The 16,453-nt window shown below is 37.3% G+C and overlaps 1 long non-coding RNA gene across 1 annotated transcript; it reads left to right on the top strand.

Annotated features, from left to right (window-relative positions):
* The first annotated feature begins 9,380 nt into the window (after positions 1–9,380).
* Positions 9,381–13,912, top strand: LOC139076701 (uncharacterized). Its single transcript, XR_011528588.1, has 3 exons — positions 9,381–9,842; positions 11,570–11,624; positions 11,958–13,912. It is a non-coding gene; the product is annotated as an uncharacterized lncRNA (long non-coding RNA).
* The last annotated feature ends 2,541 nt before the right edge of the window (positions 13,913–16,453 follow it).

Genomic DNA, 16,453 nt, shown 5'->3' with positions numbered 1-16,453 from the left:
GTGGCATAAAGTGACAAATACACTGTTATTGTCTTAAGCTACTGAGATTTGGCGGCTGTTTGTTGCAGCAGTTGGCATAATCTGATTAATCTAGCCATTGATGATGCTAGATGATCCTTTTACTCCTTCCCAATTTAATCTTCACATTTCCCACAGTGACCTCCTGACTGAGCTCATAAATTCAGTGAAAGGACGGAAGATTCCGTCAGCCTACTCTCAACTTTAAGACTCCAATTGATCCCATGCCCCTCACTATATATCTGAATTCCCCAAAAAGTTGTCTCATGTGCTCTTTTAAGTAGTATCTCTGTGTAGATGACCCTACACCTACCTCTCCAGTTTTGACTTCTGTCTTGAATTCCAGATCTAAATTTCTGAGTGGCTACAGAGCATCTTTCCAAAATCAAGTTGAGTCTGATTTTCAAGTAGGAAATACATCACTACAGTTATTATCTTTCTCTCAAAATCTGGGTCGTCTCAGTTAATGAGATTACAAGTCTTCCTGTAATCCAGCTTGAGGCTCATTTTCAACCTCTTCCTCCATCTGACTCTCTACTCTAGTACACAGTTTTTCTTTGCTTTGTAATACATCTATTCCTTCTCTCTCCACTTTCGTTAATCAGGACCTCACTGTATCTCTGACCCATTAATGTTTTTACCTGACTCTAGTCTCTCCCCCATCAACTCCATCTTTCTAATACTCTCAGAGTTATATTTTTTAAATTGTGGCTGGATCATGATATTTGTTTTCTAAGAAGCTCTGTTATCATGTCATTGTTTACAATATAAACCCACATTCCTTAACTTAGCATTTGAGAGTCCTTATCCGTGTATCCCAACCTAACATTTAGTCCCTACCTGTATGCTCCAGCTATATCAGTCTTCTCTGCATTACTGTCTCCACTTTAACATCCCCTGTTACAGCTATAGGTTGTTAATAAATGTTCTCAATTACTGTCAGTGACTAAATCACTAGAGAACTTAAGAAAATTATATTCCCAGGCACACCCTTATAGATATTGTGGCCCTCTTAATCTATTTCACATTTACTGTGACTGTGCAATGCAAATAATCTCTTTTTTTAGGGGGGTGGAGTAAGAAAAAGAAAAAATTGTAGGAGCTTTAAAAACAGTACGGTTTCTTGGGTGTTTCAGGAACTACTCAATCAGATCTGCAGGGTTAGGATTTCCCCAGACATTTCTGATGTGGAACAGGTTTGGGAACCACTGATAGGCAAGCTGAGAATAAGAGAGTTGAATAAGGTATTAAATATGTACTCCAAATAATACTGCCAAGGGGTGGAAAAGGGAAATATTATGAAATCAAGGAAGATTTCTTTGAGTCAGCATGTTTTCAAAAAACTAGATACACTTGGATCTGGAGTTTGAAAAAGAAAAGTCCCCTTATTCATACAGGATCTTCATCATTAGGAAGAATATGAATAAAGGGAAAGTGACTTCCTTGAGTAGGTAAATTGTTAAAATAGGCATTAAACTTAAACTACACTATGGTCAATGTCATATCTAGCAACAAAGAGAGAATATGTGCTCAGGAAACCTACCCTCTCAACAGACAAGAGACAAAAGCACACTGACAAGCGATTAAAGCAGGAAGACATGAGGAGGCGAGATGACAAAGGCATTTGTGTCCAACTGGCTACATAAGCCAACTGGCTATCCTGTCAAGTGGGGAAGTGAGAGAGAAAAGAGCCATTAAGGACTACACTCTCTCTGGCCTAGACCTTATGTTTCTGCCCTGAATGAAGAAAGAAAAACAGCAATTGAATAGCTCATAACAACAACTGAACAAACCGACGGTAGAAAGGCCTATGACTTGCTGACGACTCTGTGATGAGTCAGCCTCTCTATTCTGACCTCGACATATGAATAGGAGAATTATATCCATTTTGCTTTTGTTCTTGGCTTCAGCAATCAGTAAGCCATTGGATGTCATACAGTAAGCAATATAAGGTAGAATGTGGCCACCGTGGGAATGTCATATTTTGAGATGCAAGAAAATATTTGGATACAGATGATCTTCTGTGACATTTTTTTCTCTTTAACTATGAGCATGATTGTTTCAAGGAATTCCGAGTCTTGAAAAGGGTTAATGAGATAGTGTTTTGAAACCAGATCTGATCTGTTTTTCAAGTTGTGCTGTATTTAGAGATATATTTAGTTTGGCAGATGTCTTGAATCTATCATAGGAATTAGGCTTTCCCATCAAAACCAGACACTGCTCCTTGAAGAGCCCGAATAGGGTGCTCAAGGCTCTTCAGCAGGACCGTTTTCACTTTTCCGTGCCCTGTGAAGCAGCAGCGCAGCGAAAGAGCTGATGCAGTTCTTCTCTTCTTGCCTGGCCTGGAGAAGCTCTCTCCCATTGGTTGTGCAATAAAGGTTATAGAGTTTTACTTGGGGATTGCCTCGATAAGGAAAATCCTCAGGAGTTGCGTAATTTAGTCAGTTTCAAAGTTTTTAAAAAGTGTAGAAATAGGAATTAAAAAACATGATTTGGAGATTAATTTATATTCTTTCCGGAGAAGAGCTGTTGAAAATGGGGGAAAAACTGTGATGAAAAAAGGAAAGGTGTTTAAGATTCTGATGGTTCAAGATTCTATAATGATCCTCCAACTAGTCAAGGGGTGGGGACCCAAGATCTGGGGAACCCAAGATTGTATCTGAAGTTGGAATAAACAAAAACAGGGACCTTATTTTTTAAATTGGGAACTGAATTTTTAAATGCCCTGGGAATCATCGAGTATGGAAAACAGCCTGGCACATATCTCATATGATTGAATATGAAAAAAATCATTCAGGGTAAAATAGTTTTCTATTGCTATTGTGTTATTTTGTCCAATTTTTTCCCCAAAGGTGTGATTTACATAACAAAGTTAGCAAAAAATTTCCAGGCCTAATTATCACTTTCAAAATAGAACCTGGAAATCAGCCATTGGTAACTGAAGATTACAGATTGTTTTTTAAAAAGCAAATCTTGAGTTCAGCTCAAATGTTACCCTTAAAACAGGATTGTATTATTTTGCTACATCAAATCAAATGCCTTTTTGGCATCAAAGAAAGCAGCTCCAAGCTAATTCATAACTCAAGTGCTGTCAATTTAGGTGATGCTAAAGCTTTAGCTTTTTTAAAGCTAAAAAAATAAGACAATTGTCCCTATATTGTTTAAAATGACAGTTTGCCCATATGGTATTCTACTTTCTAAAGACAAAGACATTAGTTGGAAACCAAAAATATGTGTGTTTTTTCCCCAATCTATGCTCTATTACGGAGACAATAGAGGAGGCGGTTAAGAACATAGGTTAGGGGTTAGCTAGCTAGGAAAATTATATTCGGGCTCCATCATTGGGCAGGTTTCCAAACCTCTCTGTGTATCAATTATTTCATCTGTAAAAGGGAATAATAATAGAACTTCTCTCATGGGGTTTGTTGAGAGGAATAAATGAGTCAATACATGCAAAGCAATTAGTTCTGTGCCTACGAATAGAAAGCATTCAGTATTTACTACACTCTAATATATTCTCCATGGTGAATTCAGGAAGACACAGACTCCTTGTAAAAAGGAATACTTATCACTCCTGGTCATCCACATTCTAAGCTAGTTGAAATTTTTTTTAATGTAGAAGTGATAGAAATTAGTACAGAAAGATTTTTTCAACGTGAATGTAATTTAAGTAATTTTCTTGCGAAGTTAACTAATTTAGACAACATGAGCAACATAAGCTTTTATATCCAACTTTTCCTTAATAAGAGTTTTGTTTCCTAAAATATTTGGATGACAGCCTAACTTTATTGTGTAGTTCAACTAGTAAATAATAAATATTTTCTGAATTCTTATGGAAGACAAGCACTGTGCTAATAACTATCCACAAAGGGGGAGTGGTAATTAAGGGAGTCACACACAGAAATAAATATACAATACTGATCCTGCTCTACATGAACTTATTAATTTTTGGTAATTTTATCCCCATCACAAAGAATTGAGAATCCAACATGCTTTAGACTGTACCATGAGTAAGAAAAAACTCTTTGTGTTGAACTACCGAGGTCTGAGGTTTTCTTCTATAGCAACTGTAGTTATTTACCTTAACTAATAAAGTTGGGTTCTGAAATCTATAATAGGACTGAGAATATGAGGTTTGGTACTGTCAAGTCCAGTGGGTTCCAAGACATCCTGCCTCAAGAGCAGAGCAGATAAACCGCCTTTGTTCACATTTTGAAATTTTGTTGAGCACCCACTACATAAGCAGGTGCTACGTAAGACACTGGGGATAAAAAAGAATGTGTAAGATAGCGTTGCTGTCCTCAAGGAGTTCATGGACTAATAGCAGCAGCAGTTGCAATAAAACAACTAACATTTATTGTTTACTACACACTTCATTTTAATTAGTTTCTTTATTCCTCATAAAATCTCTACTAGGCACTTAGTTCTATGCCCATTTTGAAGATGAGGAAAATGGAGCCTAAAGAAATTAAGGAACATGGAAGTATTTCCAAGTACTATTATTGAAAAAATACACAAATAAAATACAATGGAATTAAAGCTAATTTAATGTCTGCAATTCCTATGGCATTATGCTATATTATTTTATGTATATATATGAACATAATATATATATATAAATATTACACTTAATCCAAATAATATCACCCCAAAGATACATATTATTATCCCCAAGTTACAGAGAAGGAATATAAGTGTCAGAGAGATTAAGTAAATTCCCTTAGATCACTCAGTTTATACTAGTGGAGTAAGAAATTTAAATCTACATCTTTCTGGCTTCGAAACCTAAGTTCTCCCCACCACATCTAGTGGTCAGTGCATGGTGGGGGAAGGAGAAAGAACTGCAAGAGACAAGGCCAGGCCATGGTGAACATTATGGGTGGTGAGCAGCCATTGACAGATTTCGGTAGAAGAATATCAGATTTGTGTTCCAGAAAGAGGAGTCTGGTAGCACTTAAGAAGAATGATTATATCTTAAAAAGTTTTATAAATTACAATTATTACTATACTGCTTTCTTTATTGACTTAAAAGCATCACTATGACAAAGGTCGTTAACGAGATACTTCATCATCTCTCTCTCATTTTGGGACTTAGATTCTGCACTTTCCCTTTTTTCCAGAGTTAGATGACTCATGCTCTTGTCCTACCCAGTCTTAAAGATGGGTTCCCAGCCTTCATGAGTGCCCACTAGAGACCTCTGTACTGGGTGCACTTATTCCGTTTTACATTTTCCTTCCATATTTATGCCATGACATTGCCATATAGATAGACTATGGATGATCTTCTTAGATCAGTGTGGTATTAGAGGCAGCCCTGTGTGCCCTAACAGTGTACTAAGGTGGAATATGTGGTGATTTGGTGGAATTATCAAGGCTGTATTGTGTATTGTACTGTTTAAGAGACAGGGCTCTAGACAAGAACTGCTTAGGTAAGAATCCTGCCAAGCTACTTACTAGTTGTTAAGCACTTTACTCAAGGTCATTTAACTAAACAAATAATTGGAACACAGTGAGCCACTTGCCATAATAGAGGAAAGGACACACATAGACAGTACAATGGGAATGAACTCTGATTGAAAGCTCAGTGCAAAGAGTATGCTAGGCATTATGTTGCATGCTTCACGTATCTCATTGCATTAATAAGAACATGGCAGACCCTGTGTAGCTATATGCTTTGCACATATATTCTTGCACTTAATGAGAATATGGTGGACCTGGAAGATGGGTATTATTTCTCAGGGTTGACCTCCTTGTGCATTACTTTACTTATCTTTATAAAGATAGTAATAGTAAGTATCTTTTAGGGATATTATGAGGTTTAAATGAATTAATCCATTACTATGTGCTTAGCACAGAGTAAGCTCTCAAGCAATGTTAACTATTACCTGGTGAATCAAAGAGTGATTCAAAATAAAACCTCATGGCTTTTGAGACAGAATGATAAGGTATGAAATGGCCATATTTATATAGGAAAAAAAAAAGAAAGAAAGAAGTCCAGCAGAGAGAAAACAGAACCATTTTTCCACCTGGTTTATTAGATTAAAGTAGAGCAAACTGACTAGCTGCAAAAATTGTGCTGTGTATCTATGACCACAAGTACAGAAATAGCACTGGTTTTTAGATTTAAACATCCTTGATAATTTATTGAAAAATCTTATAAAATGAATACTTTAAGCAATTATGTGTTCACTGATTAAACCACAGAAACTAAACTTTAATGAAAGAAAATCAGCTTAACTCTTAAGTGTTAAAGTCTAATGGAATCCAAGTCAGAAAATGCTAAGCTTAAATTCTATGAAACTGAAAAATAAGCAGATGAAATTGCCTGTAAATATCAATTGGATGTCATTTTGATTTCTTAACCAGTTTTATATATGTAAATAACATTAATTTGCATAAAGAGAATATTAGTTAGATGAAAATGCAACCTTATCAAGAAAAACTTACAGGAAAATAACCTGTAGAAGGAAAAAGGGGCAATGCTCATCAAATCAGACTGAGCTGAAAACATGAGTGCCCTGAGCTCTCGAACATGGTATTTCTTTAATGAAATATTAGAAGAATACTGCAATTTTCCTTTAGTAAACACTAAAATGATCCTTGACAAATCTGAGTGACCACACTGATCAGTTTTCCCCTGCTGAAGCATGGTCCAGTGAGGGTTCTGATTAAACTGGCTTTTTTTCTCTATAATAGCTTATTGGGTCAAAAATACCAAATCACTCAGTCTTCACTCTTCTGAGTATTCAATGGCTATTCAACCCTTGATATACCAGTAACTTTAATTTCTTTATTCATTGGCTGTCCAGTCAAAGAAGAAATTTCAGAGATGAATTTCAAACTATATTTTCTAAGTACTGAGGACAATTTGGCTTAATTTTCTTATTTCAAATCATTTTCTTCATGTGTCTGGATTTCTAAGTTGCTTGTGTGCTTGGAGTTTTTTCTCAAGTATTGGTAGCCAATTTGGGGAAGGATGAACCTCTAGAGTTTTGAAAAGGAAATGGCTGATTATAGGTTGGAGATAGTGTAAATAAGAAGATGGTTCTGTCTGCTAATGCTAAAAATACTAAAAAATGATTAAAAAAAAGATTCAGGAGCCCCATTAATGAGGAATTAATCCTTCTCTCCCCAGCCAGATAACATTTAAGAGTCAATAAAAACTAGAGATGGTTGTTTCATATGGTTTTGTCTTGTTTTCTAGCATCAACAGCCATCTCTTTGGAGGTAGTGGTGGAAAGAAGGTTGTATGAGTATGTGTGTGTGTCCATACCCATGAGAGTGTAGGAGAACCAAGGTAGGAGCTGGGCAAAGGGATCCACAGTGACCTTCCTTTGTGAAAGTGTAATTCTTGAGATGTGTCTGTGAGGTGCGTTTGACATTCAAGGAGAAAGTGCAGGTTGCCAGAATGTTAATATTTGTTCTGCCTCTGTTTTTATTCTCTTCTGAAATTCCACTAATCCTTTAGGAAAGAAATTTGCCAAAGTCTGTGCAGTCAGGTGAGTTATTCTTATGGAAACCAAACGGTTAGTGTGGTGAAGAAAGGAGGCCCGTTCTATCCCTTCCTCTCCCAGGTTCCATAATCCTCTGAGTTCCATGTAGAGGTCTAGTACTGAAGGACATCTCCCAGAGAAGCCATCATGGAGGGAGCAGCTCCTGGAGTGGACATGGCAGTAAGAACAGGTTCCGCTTGCACTCAGAGGACAGAGGCTACCATTCTTCTGAAGATGGGGTATTGACCTCAGAGAACTCCTGGGCTCCTTATAAATGCTTCAATGCTGGATTTGCTGCTTGTTGCTGGGCAGCACATCTCCTCCCCCATTTCCACATATGCTTCTTAGGAAACTCCTTACCCTTATGTGACATTTCCTCATCTTCTTTCATCTTTCTAGATTGTCCTTAACATTCATTGAAGGATAACACAAATTTTAATGGTAAAAAAACGTTATTTGAAGATATCACTTGTTAAACATCACATTCTCTGTGGACTTTCTCTGGACACCTTATTTATTAATTATAACCTCTCCCCTATCAACATTCCTTCCCTGATATATTTTCTCCATAGCACTTATCACCATTCTCATATGCTATATATTTTACTTATTGATACATTTCTCCAAATAGAAAGAAAGCTCCATGAGGGCAGGATTTGATCTATTTTTACTTACTACTCTATATCCCCTGTGCCTGGAACAGCATCCATGTCTAGTGATCATTCAATGAATATTTGAGGAACGTTGATGCAGATGACAAATGAAAGTCCCCTGTTCCCTCTGTCTCTGCACAAAGCAACCAGGTGAGTCCCAGTCTCACATGGATAGCTCCTTCTTCTTCTTCTTTTTTTTTTGCTTTTTGGTGAGGAAGATTGGCCCTGAGCTAACATCTGTAGCCAATCTTTTTTTCTTCCTCCACAAAGCCCCAGTACATAGTTGTATATCCTAGTTGTAAGTGATTCTAGTTCTCTGTGGGATGTGGCCACAGCAGGGCTTGATGAGTGGTGTGTATGTCTGCGCCCAGCATCCGAACCTGGACCACTGAAGTGGAGCTTGCAAACTTAACTGCTCGGCCACGGGGCCAGCCCCAGACAGCTCCTTCTTGAAAGCTAGCTTGAACCATCCAATCCAATTTTGACAGTTGTTTTCTTCACAGGCATGGCTTTTGGACTCCACAAGGAAGGTGTAGCACCCCAATTGTTTCCTTCAGCAAACTCTGCCTCATGTGTTGCCCTGGCTCCCTTGATCTCTCAGAATCCTTTCAGCTGCTCAAATACCTGCTATTACTTGTTGAAGGTAATGCGTTAATACAGCCATTTGAGTTATTCTGGCTTCCTCTTCATTGGTTTCAGTCATGCCACTCTGGGAACCATAGATAGGTATCCTTTTCTGCTGACTTCCCTGGAGCTTTTTCTGCTGCCTTCACCAAGGTTGCTTTCATCGTCATCTTTGCCACCTCCCACATCAATGCTCTCCCTCCCTCCCAGAGTCAATGGATGCTTCTCTGATTTTGATTCTGGGAAACAAATAAAGGGCTCCAAACTAAAAACTGTTCCTAGAAGATCATGTGCCCAGATTCCATAAGCTCCCACTCTTGTTCTGAGATCTTTGGGAACTGAGAAAACAAGAAGTTCAAACTAGCCAGGGCCAATAACAGTTCCTTGCCTGCTGGTGGATTTATGTTTGGAACAGCATCACAGGCTTCCTCCTCCTCTCTGACCTCTCTGGCCCTTTGCCTTCGATTGCAAATCTTGTGCTCGGAACTATTTCTGGTTCTGTGCTTGATCCTTGCACTTCATGCTTTGTGCTGTCTGGTCCAGAACTGGGACTTTGAGTCCCCTTTGGCCACAGCCTCAAGCTAGCCCTGCTCATTCTTCTCCTGGAGGCTGCTACTCTCGGAGCTGGGGAGATTGAACCCAAAGTGTTTCTGTTCTAGCCTTTTCATTCCCTATTGAGGATGCCTGGTTCAACCAGAGTGGAGTGGGAATAGGCAATGAGAAGCCAAACACCCTAACTCATGTGTCCTGGAGCAGTGGATCTGCTGATGGCAGAAACACAATTGACCCCAAGAAGATTTAGACCAACACTCTACAGACTCACGACACTCACCACCACCATTGCCGTAGACCAACTTTCAGCAGCTGGGAAATCTTCTCCGATTAGACCTAGGCTGTGGGACCATCTTCCTGAAGCACACGCACATTGTCTAAGGAACTCTGCTTTTTCCTGTCCAGGGTAGCATTAGACTCCCTCATGTATTAGAAGGCTGAGGAAGTCCAGAGGGGTTTCTTTGGGACTCTACCTGTCCTTGGAATAAGGCACTGCTCACAGGTAAGCTCTCCCCACAGGGGCTTTCAACCTTGGAGTACATGGCACATATTTGGTATCGAGAGCAGACTTAGGGATAAGGAGGAATGTCACTTTATTCAATCAAACAGCAACTCCAGCCCAGATCAGGAGAAGGTGGAGGTGAGCAAGAGATTGCTCACATATTGTCTGCTCACTTAGAAGTCTCGATGTTATCAGGGCTGTGATGTCAACAATTCCCTATCTTGACATATAGAAATAAATTCAGTCTCTTGTACATTTATTAATTTGAGCTTTAAAATATTTATGGGCAAATATGTATTGAACACCTACTATGTACACATTGTTGGGCTGGGAGATGGGATTGCTGGAGTTTATAGTGAACAAGACTTATTTCCTGCTTTCCAAAGAGCTTACTGTCTTGTGGGGGAGACAGATGAGCAGAGAAATAATACAAAAGGGTAAAAAAAGGGGCACAGAAAGCAATGAGTGTGGGGGCTGAGAGTGGAAGTAGCCAGCAAAAATTTCTAATTTTAAGCATTAGTGTTACAGTGCATCCAGCTTTTATTTCTGTTGCAAAAGGAAGAATTAAAAATTCTGTGATCTTTTTTTACAAGACTATTAAGCCAAACTACTTCCAACAACTTAGAGAAATTTGGTTATTCATGAGAATAACACCTTTTCTAAAAGAAATAAAGTTAATTTTCTACTCTTCTGCAAGGAGGTCATTAATTATACATTTTAGATTTCATCAATTTCAGTTAGATGAGACTAACATTTTAACTAGATGTCAAGAAAGACGTAGATATTAAGTTAAATACACTGGATGACAATAAATGGTTATTAAAAAACATAATTCTGTTACTCTCATAATTTTCTCAGTTGGATGTCTAATTGAAGGCCTGAGTTTCACATTTAGATAGTCAAGTCAATGTATAGCAATCCTGTGAGCTTTAAACAAAAGCTTATAAAAGATCGAGTCATTTCCAGATTAAGGACAGATGGATTGCATTTTTTTTTTTTTTTGAGCACTTAAAGAAAACAAAATCAACACTGGCATCCGCAGTAGTAACTATCTGTCTGCAAAAGAGTCAATGTACCTCTTATCCCGCTCCCACTAGGAACTTACTATTTTTGAGATAGGAACTTTATCTCGAAAAAGTTTAATGCTTGTGATCCTGTGTTCTGCTGATTCTCATTGCCAGCAAATGTAGGAAAAGAAGGAAGGAAAAAGCTGAGAGCACTAGCTGTTTGGCACACTTGGTGATTTTCCCAGGTTGCTGTTCTGTGATCGTCTTCTACCATTTTTCAAAAATTGCCCTCTGTTTGGACGGCCCCCTATCAGGATAAACAGGAGAAGTAACACCACGCTCTCCCCAATGCTGCCTGGGGTAACCAGAGCCATCTTTCATTTTTCACATCGTCTTCTGCTCACTTGGCAGAGATTCACAAATGGAGAATTGTTTTTTTTTTTTTTAAATGTTTTTTCTTAAGGAATTTGATGAAAAATATTAATCAATTTTAACTGTTTTTATTAAACCAATGGGCGGGGCATTCTCCTTCTAGCAAAGATTTAAGTTAATGGTTTTCTAGAATATAGTTTTGAGATTAAAAATTTCCTTTAAACCCATTGAATTCACACATGTGGAGTGAAATTTAAGTAGTTCAGACAACTGTGTGATGAGAGATTGATATATGTGGGTTGCATCTGTTTGACACTTGCTTTCCTGTTCTATGGTCTATCCCATAAGTACAGCAAAGCAGTGAAGACCCAAAGGAAGAGTGAAGTGAACTGTACGGCAACAGGTAAGATGGTAAATCACACTGGTCTCTGGTTTGGGTCTTTCACAGAATACTCAAGCTAGTCATACACATTTTCCCCTATATCTTTGCACGTCACCATTTTTGCATTTGTTCAGTCTCTGCTAGATTCATTCTGTCCCTGTTAGATTTCGAGTTCTTCAAGAGATATGGTTACTATCTTCTGCTTCCTGTTTCCTCATGCAGAATCTATGCCAGTACTCTGGACATAGTGGCAGTTTAATAGATAATTGCTAACAGACTTATCTTTTTCCTCCTGGTAACTGATTGAGATTGAATTCGTGCTTTTTTTCTTCATTTTGCTCTATGCAAAATCAGTGGCCTTAATCTTCGGTGTGGAACATAAAGAAAAGATATTACTCGAGTTGACAACGAATTTGAAACAGCAAAGAAATGGGTCATCCAAACTGAAGCCGACAATGTGGAGTCTTCCTGCGTGAAAGAAACCTCTGCTTTGTAAGCGGCCCCTTACTATTAGTGACTGTCACTTATTTGTTGTTTCCAACTATTATGGACTTGATTTCCTTCAGAGTGGCTTTGAAAGACTCTAAGAACAAACTCATCTTTTTAAAATGCTTATTTATAGTTTTGCCCTCTCTTTTCAGTGTGATGTATGGGCATTAAACTCTCAGATTTCATGAAATGGAGTTGAAGCTGAGGAGATAAATTTCCAGTGTAAGAAGGGTAAAAAGTGTCCCTTTGCTATTCTTTAAGAGGAAGAAGCAATTACAATTTTGTAGGTTTTGGAGAGCTTCCCCTCTTTTCCTTTTTCATTCTGTCATCATTTTGCTTTATCAGAAAACAAGTACCCGTCTGTTTTTTTTTATGAAAAGAAAATGTTTCTTAATTGTGTTTATATGCAAGTCAATAATTCCAAGCAATATGATTAATCTAAAGAAATAAATAAATGACTTCAAGAAAGTACTTATAAAGGCCACTACCTTTCAAGTTTTCAGTTTTTCTCACATTCCCAAATTTTTTGGGTAAAATCCTTCTTGATTTCCCAATTGCTATTAATTTTAATTGCAGTTATTACTGAAAAAGTAAGGTCAGTTGGAGAAAAATGAATCCCTGTACAAAAGAGCAAATTTGTAGTGGCTACCTGAGCTAGGGCTTATCTTTTAGAATAGCAACTGGATAAATCTAAAGCCAAAGAAACTAATATTTAAAAACCTATTTTAGCTATGTCCTCATAGGAAAAGGCTATGTCTAGACAGCATGGCCTATTAGTGAGGTCAGAAAAGAAAGTCAGACTTTTCAATTTGATAGAGATTTTCCCACATAATTATATTGTAATATGGAGTCTAGAAATACCAATTCAAATACATAAAGAAGTTAAGATAATTCCACTGACTCTCACTGGCCAAATGTTTCAGTTCATTTCTTTCTTAGGTGGTCCCTGTTGATTGCTTCACTTGAATAAGGTACTGTTAGTGCGTACAATTTCTTATTCAAGCAGGGCCATAGGTTTCAAAGAAGTATTCAGATAAGGCAATTGTGGAATGAATATGAATTTCCTTCTCAGCTTCTTTGTTCTAAAATAAATTAAAAAAATAAAATTCAGAAGGAAAAAATATGTACCTATTCAGAATACATTTTTGTTTGGACCATAGACCACCCCAAATACTTTGGAAATTTGAAATTTATTTATAATGTATTTTCACATACTGATCAGTCCAAGAAACTGATCAGTGATAATCCAACACCAAAACATCATTTAATAAATGTTACTTGTACACCCTTTGTATACCAGGGACTGTGCTAAAATCTAGAGACACGATGTTCTTTCCTTATGCAGGTTCTAGGCTAGAGGTTCCAAAAACTGGAGAAATAAAATGGCACCTGAGATGGGATTCTAGGAATTCATCCTCTGTTAATAGTTCTTCTTTTAAAGACTAATGGATGCCTTGAACAGGGTATGAGGTGTACTTCTGGGAATGAGTCAGGGTTAACTTAGTCTTGGTGAAGGCAAATAGGAAAGAAGCCCTACATATCTTTAAACTCTGACTGAGAAAGAACAGAGTAGATATTTCACTATCTATTTGAGGAAATGGAAAGGAGACCCAAAGAGAGAAGTGGGACATCCATGTATACAAAGTAGGGGAAAGAAAATGGAATTAAAAAAAGAAGAGAATGAAATATGTATTCAGCTTCATGTGTCCATGTTTCATACCTAGCCATCTAGAAGAGAGCTTTTTTTACTTTCAGTTGGTATTCCAGTCCGAGAAGGCAACCACAAAGACAATAAATCCCAGACCTGTTCAATTCTGAAATCTTGGTCTCTTTTAGCTTATTAACATGGCCTTGGAAACCCAGTGAAATATGTAGAGTTATTGGTGGTGAGGGATGTAGCTGAGACCACTGTGTAGTTTAGCAATAATATATGTTTATTGTTTTATTGTGGATTAATGCTAGTTATATGAATGCTTAATTTGTGTGTTCAAGTATACTTACACTTAAATCTGCTCTCAACATGCTGATGGCCAATATTAACAAGGACAAACAACAACAACAACAACAAATTAGCAAATTCACACATTTTCTCCATAAGACATGGTTAGTTATACAACTGAGGGGTCAAAGTCCTAGCTATGAAAGTATGTTTGCTTTTCACACTGGGGAGCCAAGTTTAGCAGCACTTGAGGAATTCAAACAGAAACTGTGTTTACTAGCCAGAGGCCTGGTAAAGGCCACATTAGATGCATGCTTAGGGAATAGAATCATAAGCATAGGCACAATCCATCCACTCTTGCTTATAGCTCTTTTTTCTTAGTGTCTATTACATGAGTTTCCAGCTTTCACCTATAAATTGGTCAGAGTTTTTAGTTACAAGCCACAGAATCTACTCTGGCTAGTTTAAATAGAAAGAGATTTATTAAAATATCTCAAGTAGCTCACAGAATTTCTGCAAGGGCCATCAGACTAAGTTTGAAGGCAATATGTTCTCAAACAATACGTCTTGGAGCTCTGTTCCACCATACTGCCTGATTGTTCCTACCAAGAGACCACTGCTGACACCCTCCGCTGATTGTGCTTGGTGCCACATGCCAGACACCTCCTGAAAAATCAAATGCCTCCACTCCCACATTTGCCAGAAGATTGATTTCCCCACATGTGGCCACTGGTTCATGTTGCTACCTTCCACATTTCACTTCTGGAGTCTTATATGGGTGTATTTGCTTGATACAACCTGGGTCTGATGATTGCACTGAAGCTGCAATTGAGACCGGAAGGATTAGTGTTTTTTGTTTTGTTTTTTAATTCTACTTTGGCAAGACTAGATTCATAATATCAGAATCTATCAAAATATTGAGAATGTTTAAAAGATATCAGGCAGCTACAAATGATAAAGTTCCAAAGGCTGTGACTGAAGACCCTGAGTGAGGACACATTTATTTCAGGATGAGCTAGAAATTAAAATTAGGTGGCACATTAGCAGGATGTGCTGACTAAAAGTTGGAGGCTAAGATCTTTTTTGAATTTTGATGTGTAGGATTTGGACAAATTATAATTTCTAAGTTGCAAACATCCAAAATACCTAGGGATAAACTTAACATGAAATATGCATGACCTATGAAGAAAGTGATAAAATGTGCTGAGGAGCATAAAAGAAGACAAGAAATGGAAAGACATCTTTTCTTGGCTAGAAAAGCTCACTAATGTAAAGATGTCAATGATCTCAAAGTCAATCAATATGTGAATGGTAATCCTAATGAAAACTCCAAATGGGTTTTTTGGAGGGAAGGTGACTATGTGTTTCTCAAGATAATATTTCACCATAAATATAGCCAACGGTATTCTGAAAAATATAATAGCCAACAAATGTAACAGCCAATAGAATTCTGAAGAAGCAATGAGGGGTAACTTTTCCTAGCATCAAGACATTAGTAAGTAAAGCCATGTGGTTCTGCTAGCCCAGGAATAGACAGAAGGATGAGATAAAACAATAAGTCTAGAAGGAGACTCAAGTTAGTAAGGGAACAAAATATATGATAAAGGAGACAGTGTCAAAGAGATGGGTTATTTAATGAATAATGTTAAGAAAACTGGTTGGTCATTCAGGAAAAAAAGAGGTCAATACTGTCTTCAATCACTATGTTAACATAAAATACGAATGGATCAAAGATTTAGTGTGAAAAACTAAACCATAGAATTACAAGGAAAAAAACCAAAGGTGGTTAGTGTTACATTCTTGTGGTGGGGAAAGACTTTTACCATCACACAGACACACAGACACACACACACACTCCCTCTCTCTCATATATCCTAAAGGAAAATGCTGAAATACTTAATCATGAAAATAAAAAATTTCAGTAGAGCAAAAGAAACCATGAAAAACAGAAAGAACACAAAACAAATTTGGAAAAACACTTGAAATAAATGTTTGAGAATGTATCTAAAAATAAAATCAGGTGACAATATAGTCTTGTGTTTAAGGAAAACAGTTTTCAATCTTTTCACACTTGTAACATAGATGGACCAAGAGTCTGTGTCACTTCCATAATTTAGTGAAATTTTATAGAATGAAAATTTATAGAATTTTCATTGGCTATGTGTTTTATAGTACCTAGTAAAGCTATGCTGAAAAATTTTTAAAAATTTGATTAATTCATCTGGCAATTTTTTCAAGTTCAAGGAAACATATTTCTTCAAAGAAAGAGTTTATTGTCTACTGTATTAAATCAAGTTTTGTATATTAAATATGTTTCCCTTGACAAAAAATCTTTAGATGGTTTTCATTTCCATAAAAAGTAATGAAAAGTCTGCTGGGATTATGCAGACTCTCTAGCTTCTTTTGCCTCCCTGGATCTAGG

The sequence above is a fragment of the Equus przewalskii genome, chromosome 17 (genome assembly GCF_037783145.1).
Source record: "Equus przewalskii isolate Varuska chromosome 17, EquPr2, whole genome shotgun sequence".
Classification (NCBI taxonomy): Eukaryota; Metazoa; Chordata; class Mammalia; order Perissodactyla; family Equidae; genus Equus; species Equus przewalskii.
The sequence above is the reverse complement of the archived record's forward strand: the minus strand, read 5'-3'. Positions and strand labels throughout refer to the sequence as shown.